The sequence below is a fragment of the Pongo pygmaeus genome, chromosome 4 (genome assembly GCF_028885625.2).
Source record: "Pongo pygmaeus isolate AG05252 chromosome 4, NHGRI_mPonPyg2-v2.0_pri, whole genome shotgun sequence".
Classification (NCBI taxonomy): Eukaryota; Metazoa; Chordata; class Mammalia; order Primates; family Hominidae; genus Pongo; species Pongo pygmaeus.
This window is the reverse complement of record NC_072377.2, coordinates 76,122,903-76,132,604: the sequence shown is the minus strand read 5'-3', so window position 1 is coordinate 76,132,604 and position 9,702 is coordinate 76,122,903. Positions and strand designations below refer to the sequence as shown.

Here is a 9,702-nt window from a genome sequence, read left to right as displayed (position 1 = left end):
CACACCTACCGAGTAACAAAATCTTCATGTCTCTCTCTGATACATGCACACATATTCAGATAACTAGATAGACAGAGAGATAGATAGATGTATGGATAGATTAGATAGATAGATGATAGATAGATGATAGATAGAGAGATAGACAGATAGATAGATAGATAGATAGATAGATAGATAGATAGATAGATAGATAGAAAAATATCTCTCAGAATAAAAACATAATCCTATAGACCAATAAGGACTCAATCAAAATCTTACAGGGTCACTGAATCAGAATCATTCTTCCCCTGAACTCACTTTCATGACTCTTTGCAATCAGGTGTATCTGTCCACCCCATTTTTTTCACAATTGGGTGAAATGAGGAAGTAGCGTAAGGCTGGTTTTTCTTTTGCTGCCACAAAGGTCTACATAACTGCTGGTTCCTGTTCACAGTGAAAATGGTCCTAACCAGATGAATGAGGGACACAAGAGACATAACACAAATCAGAGAAGTTAAAACCAAGCTTATTCCTAAGTGCAACTAAGCCTAAGCGAGCTCATGCCTGCCTGCTGAAGCCCCAAGTCTTCTACCTTGATAAAGGGTACTCTCTCCATTTTATCTGCTCCTGCCTCCGCCATCTTTTTTCAAACACCGTGGCTGATTTATCTAAACCCTATGCTGCTTCGCAGTATTTTGAAAACAAATTAGAAATCTCCTTCCAGTTTTCCAGAGGTGATTAAATCCAAGACGCCTTAGGAATGTAGAGGATAGAATAATATAAACAACAGATCTGAGATAACCATGGCCGGCAGCAGTTGTGGTTAGTTGCTTCTTTTCCTTTTTCGTCCATCAGTGATGGAAGCTGGATTGGGTCCACTGTATAAAGTTCGGTGGGCATAAATCTGCTATTTGATCCTGGAAAAACTCTAAGGATCTAGAGTCAGCGAGGAATTGCAGCAATGCTGGTGTTTCAAAGGGCCTAGGAAAAGCCAGGAGTCCTGGCTGACCAGCCCCGACACTGTCTTACAGGCTGCAGGTTTACCTCGGTTAGCACAACAGGCCAAGCTCTCCCTTGCTCTAAGTCGACATGACATGATTTGTTCCCTTTCAGCTGTGTCAGTTCTGCAAACCAGATACCAGAGGCTGCAGGCTCAGGAGAGCCTGCCTGTCTGGAACACCGTTTGTTTGGACAGGACAGGCCACTAAGGCGTTTCATCTCTTTAAAGCTCCCAGGGCAGAGAGCATATTTGAGGAATTCCTTTTTTCAAAGATTTTTTTTTTTTTTTTGCCCCTTCCAACATTTTGTTTAAGAGAAAATGAGATGTCTATCTTCTGTTTCCTTATTTTTTTTCAGGAAAGCAAACGGTTGTTGACTTCCTCCCTCTCCCCTCCCTTCCTTCCTTCTTCCCGAAGGTACTCATCTGAGAAAAAGAGAACGAAGTATTGTTCCTGTTCTCTTTCTTAAGTCATTCGAAACACTGTCCCTGCGAGTTCTTTAAGTTCCCTGCAATCTGTACACAAGAGAAAGAGGGAGAGAGAGAGGGAGAGAGACAGAGAGAGCAGGGATCAGGTAAAGGAGTGAGGCTGCTGCAGCCATTCAGACCTCAGGAGCTGGTAAGTTACCCATGCAATCATTTCTGCTTCCATTTCAATGTTCCTGGGTGGATACTGCTGTGGGCATCTTCAACAGAAAATACCTTACTGCGAGTAGTCTTTAACCAAAGGGCATGAGTGATAGATGGCCCAGAATTTAAGCTAATACTTTTTTTTGGTAAGAGAATACTGATGCTTTGCAGAACTAAGGCTGGCAAAACTAGAAATAGAATTACATTGGGACTAAAGAGGATACTGTGTTAAATCTGAATTTTGGCACAGATCATGTGGCTGGGTGAACCAGGAGCCACTGGCGTGTGAGATGTGTCCCACTGGAGAATTTGCTCTTCCTCAGTACTGTGTCCTGGGAGCCTTATCAGGGTGTCTGTTAAGGACTGTGGTTTGCTCTAGGGTTTTTGTTAATACGTTACCTGGATTGAGGTGCCCTTCTCCTGTTCTTTTCTTTCCATTCAGCATCCCCTTAAAGGAGGATTGTTAATTGTTATATGATGGTTATTCTGCATCACTGAAGTAGAAGGGAAAGAGAGAAGGGAATGTCACTTGGAAATAGTTCTGCATGTGGGGAGCTTATGTGTTCAGGTTCCCCATGCGGGTTGAGTGTAAATGTATTATTCACTGTCAGTGGAAGATGTCATCTGCCACATGACAGAAGGCAAAGGTTTTGGGGCATATAGCTTTAGTTTTGGAAAACAATATGCAGCTAGAATGGGAGGATTAAGATGGATCGTTTATGTCAGTAGGAGGGAAAAACTAAGTTACAGATGCAACTGAAAAGCATTCACCCAGTGCCTGGTTTTCCAAGCACCAAATAGGGCATAGCAAGCTAGTCAAGCTAATATACACAACTAGTTTTTAAAAGTCTAACTTGCTTCAGTTCGATTTGTCATAAAGGATAATGTTACCAGGACCTATCATCGCAAGCCATGAGGGAGCCGAAATCATGTTGTCAAAAATAGGTCAGCAAGGTCACTCTGAGAGACTCGTTATGTTTCCCAATATTAATACTTTAATTCAGAGAGATGCCGAATGGGTAAAAGCCAATGGCCAAGCATACTTTTTAAAAATATTCACGGCTATGAAATTTACTGATTGAAATCACCTGGGATGTGAAGAATAAGATAAAAATAGCTGGACTCTCATTTTAAAAATTAATTTGGCTAGACTATGCTTTAACCACATTCAAGTAATTAATCTTTATTCAAAATTGAACCATCATCTTACTAAGGATGAGAAAACATGATAGAACTAGACTGTGATGTAGCTTTTGTTCCATTAGTCAGACCTCTTTTTTCTTCTCCTTTTTTCAAGGATTTTCTTTAGGAGCACCATAAAATGAGCAATGTAAAGAGACGTGAATAGCGTTTGTCAGCTTGCGGATGCAAAATTATTCTAATAACAATTGAAAAATTTTTACTGCTACCCTACCACCTCCCCTAACTACTCCATTTCCATAGATCTTCAGATCGAAAAGTAGCTGGAATAGATTGTCGAGGGCATTATTGCATCATTTATCAGCAATTGTGGCCCCAGAAGAAAACGCAGGTCTGCGATCTTGACTTGCTCCTTTCAGTTTCATTTCTCTTGATAATGTATTGAATTTTGTGCTCAACTAAAACAACATCACAGAACACATTCTAGTTTTGCTTACTGAGTAAAAGCATCAGATGCAACACAATAGGAAGCAAATGACAGCCCAGTCATTTGTTAAAGACAAGGAAGGCAATTAAAGACAAGGAAAGCACAAGGTGGGTAGGCCAGTGGCTCAGAAAACAGCCCCACTGCTAGCATGACTATGGCTTGAGATTAAGAAGCTGAGGATATGCAGTTTTCTTTTAAAGAAAAAAGTGTATTCAATATTTCCATTTAAGTTGTTAAGTCATTGTCGTGAAAATATTTCTTGGATACTGGGGGAAATGAATTTTAGCTACCCGAAGAATAAAAGCCATCGACTAGTTTAGTCGAAGTCACTACCACTCAATCTATCTGTACTCACTCAACTCCAAAGAGTGAGTTGGCATTTGTGGAAACTTCCAGTGTGTGATTCTTTGGGGGTCATCAGAGGCTGTTTTGTGATATCACTGGGGGAATTCCAGTTTGAAGTGATCCAGAATTTGAGACACACAATATTTTGTTCGTTAATTTCTGCCAAAACTGTACACATAACTAAATTACAATTTCTTATACACATTTTAAATTATGTTAGGATGTGTGTCCTGTAGATCTGTGTGCTGGGATGTGAGTCAGATTAGAGTGAGCAGAGCACAGGCTCTGTTGTTATAGTAATTTTGGTTTGAATTTCAGCTTCGTTGCCTATTGTTTATGGGCCTCGGGGCAGGTACTTAACTGCCCTAAATCTCAGTGTCCCCAAATGTAAAATCGCATCAACATAATGGAGTTGTGAGAATTAAATACAACTATTGGCATAAAACACTTAACATAATGTTTGGCAAGTAGTAGGAGTCAATCAGTGTCAGTTATATATTTTTTAAGGGTCATATATTAACACTGAAGAGTACTGTATTTTGTTAATACGGAGAATAGAATGAGTCTCCTATAATTTGTGTCATTATTCTTGCTTAATACTATACCAGGGATCTATCAGAGCAGATATTATTCCTCATAGCTTTAGAGTTGGGCACACATTGAGTGAAGATATTCTGAATTCTAAATTCTTATAAAATAAAAGAGTGTAGAGTTTAATGTATTGATATTCATCTTCACAAATGGCAGAAATGGCAGATTTAGCTTCACTGAATGCAGCTGTATTCAACACAGCTCAATGCAGGGGAAAGTTTGTCTTGGGATAAAAGTTTTCAACTTAGATGAACGTGCGAAGAGAGTTCAGTTATATTGTAAACATTTTATTCTCCCTTTCACCCACTTCCCCAACTGCTTGAGCTTTGTGTTATTGCTGACCTTTTCCCTGGTTGTGGAGGGCTGGAGACACTTTTTTTGGAGACCATCGTGGTGGTACCATGACTCAGCTAAAGAGGAAAGGACTTAAAGTGACACATTCTCCTCCTGCCCAGGGCTGAGCACACTTGGGGTTCTCTCTCCTCAAACATTGTAACAGTGAGCCACTCACCATCACACAGAGAAATAGAACACTATATATCACCATGGGTGTGCGTGTGTGTGTGCGTGTGTGTGCGCACGTGTGTGCGTGTGTGTGCGCACGTGTGTGCATGTGTGTGTGTGCACGTGTGCGTGTGTGTGTGCGTGTGTGTGGTGCCTGATTGATCCAACTGCTATTTTTCTTTCACTCTAAACTTTAAAACCTGTATGACCGTTAGTTTGTCAAGTAATAATGATACTTTTACTTAGGTCTTAGTTAAATTTCTCTCCACTTTCCAAAAGCAAAACACACAACAGCAAGAATAACAAAAAATCTACCACCAATAACCAAAGCCATTCAGGTCCTTTTGTTAGACTGAGAGCTTGTGAAACAACAGAGACGTGTTTGGACACTTAACCTTAGGGACAAATCGAAGCTGAGTTGTTCTGCACTAACATGCAAAAGGTGCCCTCTCATGTGGCTTGGTGGAGTAGAAAAAGACCAGATTGGGAGTCAGAACACTGCTGTTCTCATCCAATCTCCGCATTTCCTATACGCATGACTTGACAGGTTTCTTTACTTGCTTGGATCTCAATTTTCTCATCTGTGAAATGACAAAATGGGATAAATAAGTAATTTTCGAAGTGTGTGCGTGCGTGTGTGTGTGTGTGTGTGTGTGTGCATTAGAATTCACCTAGGGGCTTGTTTATAGTCTCCTCCTGCCCTGCCCACTTCGTGGGATGATCTATGAGACTCTTTTGCTGACATGCTGTGATTCTCTAAAACAGATGGTCAGTGTCTTGCTCCATCTTCTTCTGGGTGGCATTAACATTAACTGTAAATGCTCGTTTTAAGAGCCATGCTTTTAAATGGAATTCCTATTCAGCACTGGATGTTCTCTCTAGAAGGTAGTTCTGAGTATATCAAATGTTATTTTAGAAGCTATTAGTATTATGGAATAAGGAATGTCCTAGCTGGTTGAGCAATCTGATGATAATGATCAGTGTTCTAGAACCATATGTAAATCACAAGATCAATTACTTAGATCTGCAAACATTATAAATCAATATAAATAGCACTTTTTTTTTGAGACAGAGTCAGGCTCTGTCACACAGTCTGGAGTACAGTGGCACAATCTCAGCTCACTGCAACCTCCGCCTCCCAGGTTCAAGTGATTCTCCTGTCTCAGCCTCCCGAGTAGCTGGGATTACAGCTGCCCGCCACCATGCCTGGCTAATTTTTTATATTTTTAGTAGAGACAGGGATTCACCATGTTGGTCACACTAATCTCGAACTCCTGACCTCAAGTGATCCACCTGCCTCGGCCTCCCAAAATGCTGGGATTATAGGCATGAGCTACTGCGCCCAGCAGAATAGCACTTTTTGATTTATCCATTTCTATATTATTTGCATCTTAGAGTGAGCATGTATTTATTAATCAAGAAAAACACAGATACTAAGCTTTTTCTATTCCCTTTAAAAAATATTAGTAGATTCTATCTCATAAAGTTTTGTTTCTTATTTTTTTACAACGTGTGCTGTGATGAGCTTATTTTACAAGTTAGATCCTTGTCCCTAAGTTAATGGTGATGTAGAAAGGCAAAAAGATTGATAATGGTGTTTGAAAAATCAGCATTCACAGGTCATATTGTATGCTTCAATTATAAGGAAAATATAAACCTTATAGAAAAAGTTGTTCTAATTTTCCTGATTGAATTTTTACCTAAATCACTCATTTTTTTTTCTTATATGTTTATATGGGTAATGAAATAAAGCAGCAATGGACACAGATCTCCCTCTGACAGGAACATAGAGACAGCAAATAATTTTAATGTACACCCTCAGAAACAACTAGCCTAGTGATGGCTGTTATTTTAGACTATTCAAAATCCAAATACATTTACATAAAACAATGGTATTTACATAAAAGAATAAGAACATGTCTTCATCCAGCGTTATGTGTAATACATAAGTTCACAAGAAAGGAAGCAGCATGAGGACAGGGACTTTGTTTTGTCCACTGCTGTCTGCCCAGGGCCTACAATAGCACAGAGCTTGTCATAGATGCACAATAAATATTTGTTAAATAGATGAGTTAATGAATCAGTGGGCTGTAGAATGAAAGATGCTATCTTTATACAATGCCAAATGAAGCTATTAATTTGAAAAAAAAAGTTAGTCAAACTTTTTTGGAGTCTAGACAATGCCAAACTACCAGCTTGATGGATTTATCCCTCACCTGAATTGACTGGAATTATATGGGCTTGTTCTGCTGTTGTGGGCATGGGGCTGCTACATGTGTATTAAAATGTCATCTTGGCAAGCACCCCCACCCATTTGTTCATGGGAAATTAACATTTATCAGATAGATACACAGAAAAGACTGCTGTTGCATTTTATTTTCCGTTTATTTTCTGGGCAGATGATGGGTTTGCAAATTGTTTTTGGCGAGACAGAGAACGGTCATTTGTTTTTCCTTGACTAAAAGAGCTGTGAGCCAGGATCCAGCCTTGTAGGAAATGTTCAGCTCTCTGGTTTGTTATAGGCAAAGGCTGTGAATCCAAGCTAAAGGAATGCCACTTGAGCTGAATTGACAAAACACCGTGGGGTAAATTCAGAGAGAGAAATGTGATACCCTTGTTGAGCACAATGCCCTTTCCTTCCTTTAATTCAAGGCAATTGAAGAAAGCCAAAACCACTGGATCAAGTCAGTTTTATACTTATTTGGCAAATTTAAAGTGGCAAATCTAAACACCTAATAACAAAAGTTGGGATTTTGGATGATGCTTTTTACATTTAACAACATTGGGGTTCTAGGTGTCTGTTAATTGGAGTAGAAACTGAAAAGACTCTCTCTATTAACATTGATAGACTCTCTCTTTAGTGTCAAGTACCAGGGCACACAAAGAGAATTCTGGGCAATTCTCCTATATTCCTTTGATAGATTATGGCCCCACTCTGACCTCATTTTTGTGATGGCCACTGATACTAAATGGGAGAGTGATTTACCAGCAACGGCACTGCCACCACCAGCGCCAACAATTATGGAGGAGTCATTACTAGGTTTGGGGCCTCCTCAGAACTTTAGATACTTCATTTCACTTACCCCATTCTCAAGTACGTGCCTTATTCTCCTCATCTTAGAGCTGAAGAAAGGCAACCACCTTGTTTAACACATAAACTACAGAAAGTACGTGATTTGCTCAAGGTCAGTAAATTAATGTTGCTTGTTTTCAGGTTCCTTAGTAAGGAAAAAGTGTCATCTGTAGCTAATAATTTCTTTAAAACAAATATGTATCCTTTAAGGTAGTAGCCTTCAAATGGGGTCCAAAGACCAACACCATGGCACCACCTAGAAACTTGTTAGAAATGCAGAATCAATCCCAGCTCCACTACAGATCTACTGAATCAGAATCAGCATTTTAACAAGATCTCCAAGTGACCAGTTGCACATTCAAGTCTGAGCAGCACTGCCTTATGGTTTTGGACTGTTGCACACAGATTGATCAGGGAATGTAGGACCCTATTCCAAGGAGTTACAAAGCCATTTGTTAACTTTGACCTTGTCCAAGACGACATACCTCCCTATTAAATAGTGGCATTACTGGACAAGTCTCCAATCTATTCAGCTCTGAGCAACAGTAGGCATGATTTCTGTGATCTCTCCCATGAAGTTAACTCCGTGTCATGGGATCCTAGCACTCTCAGAGAGGAAAGGTCGAGGGTATTATTTTCAGGTGCTTTCTGAGCACCAATCATCAGAGCTACCTTGGGCAGATTTCTAGGCCCTTCCCCAGATCTAACAAAGCTGAAGAGGGGACCAAGGCTCTGCTTATTACTCAAGTTGCTGGCTCAGGGTAAGGAAGCCCCCAGGAGGGTAGTGATGAGTATTTCAGGGAGATTACCCTAAAAAATAGTTTAGCTTTTTTCAGTAGCTTGAAAAAAAACATTTAAAACCATAGTGCACGCATTAGGGCACCGCAGAGTTCTTCCAGGAAGAAAAGGTACTCTGCCGGTTTCTTCCTTTGAATGCTTGAGAATAAGGATGAGAAATCTTGCTGTCTGCCCTGTGTCTTCCTCAGGGAGAAAGGGAGGACCCGCTTCTCCAGAATCACGGCCAAAGAGGAGACGCCAGTCCACACGCCTCCCTCTTCCCGGTGAGAAAACTCTGTGGAAAGAATCCTTAGAGTTTCCTTTGCACTGGGGACTCACCGTTCTCTCTTGGAACAGAAATCAAGAGGAGACTATTGTTGGAGGGGTGGGGGAAGGAAGCAGCGCCGGAAGAGAACGAGGGAGAGGACCGGAATCGCCTCTGGTTCGCTGAAGCCTGGACAAAATGGGGCCTCTGCCTGGATGGAACCCATGGCATCTCTCCCGTGACTGAGGCCCTCTGGCCACCTTCCATGGAAAGTGCAGGGAGATGAGGAATTTCAGGTTTTCAGCGCTGTTTGATGGAACGCCTACCTCCATAGTGTCCACCACTTGTTTCTTGCTGTTTTTCTAGTTCAGGCATTTTCTTTCCCACAGGACAGTGGAATTTCCTCCTCTCGCCCCTACTTCCAGAGAACTTTTTCAGTTGTTTTTTTCTTTTTTAAGTACAAAGAAGGGTCTTCTAGCATTATCCTAAAAAATGTATATATTGAACATTTTTAGGGTACCAAAGAGTTCTATGCTTAATCTATAAAGGCGGAGTTGGCAACAGAGCTACACTCGGTCTCAAAAAAAAAAAAAAAAAAAAAAAAAAAGGCGGGGTTCCTGAAGTGCTAGAATTTGAATTCTTAGGGTGAGGAATATGTGAAAAGTTCTGAAAGGTTGCTGGCAGGCATATCCAGAATCTCACCTCCTACCTGGCTTTTCAGAGATCTGGGCAAGGAGGGACTATTCCCAGCATCGTCTTTCTTGATATTCAGGAAACAATCAGTGATGCAGCAGGCAAGCAGGCGTTTCCTCCAACATGGTCTGCAGCCCTCCTAGCACTCAGTGATTTCATGGCACAATCACCTGTCTCTGGCTGGGGAGAAGTCTCCAGGGGCAGAGAGTTCTTCTGGTGGC

The 9,702-nt window shown here is 40.8% G+C and overlaps 1 protein-coding gene across 1 annotated transcript in view; it reads left to right on the top strand.

The window, feature by feature from the left end:
• The first annotated feature begins 1,435 nt into the window (after positions 1 to 1,435).
• The window catches only part of ZNF366 (zinc finger protein 366), a 67,217-nt gene continuing 58,950 nt past the window's right edge, over positions 1,436 to 9,702 (top strand). The window contains exon 1 of the mRNA XM_054489906.1: positions 1,436 to 1,595. The gene's annotated coding sequence lies outside the window, so the exon portion shown is untranslated. The remainder of the gene's footprint in view (positions 1,596 to 9,702) is intronic.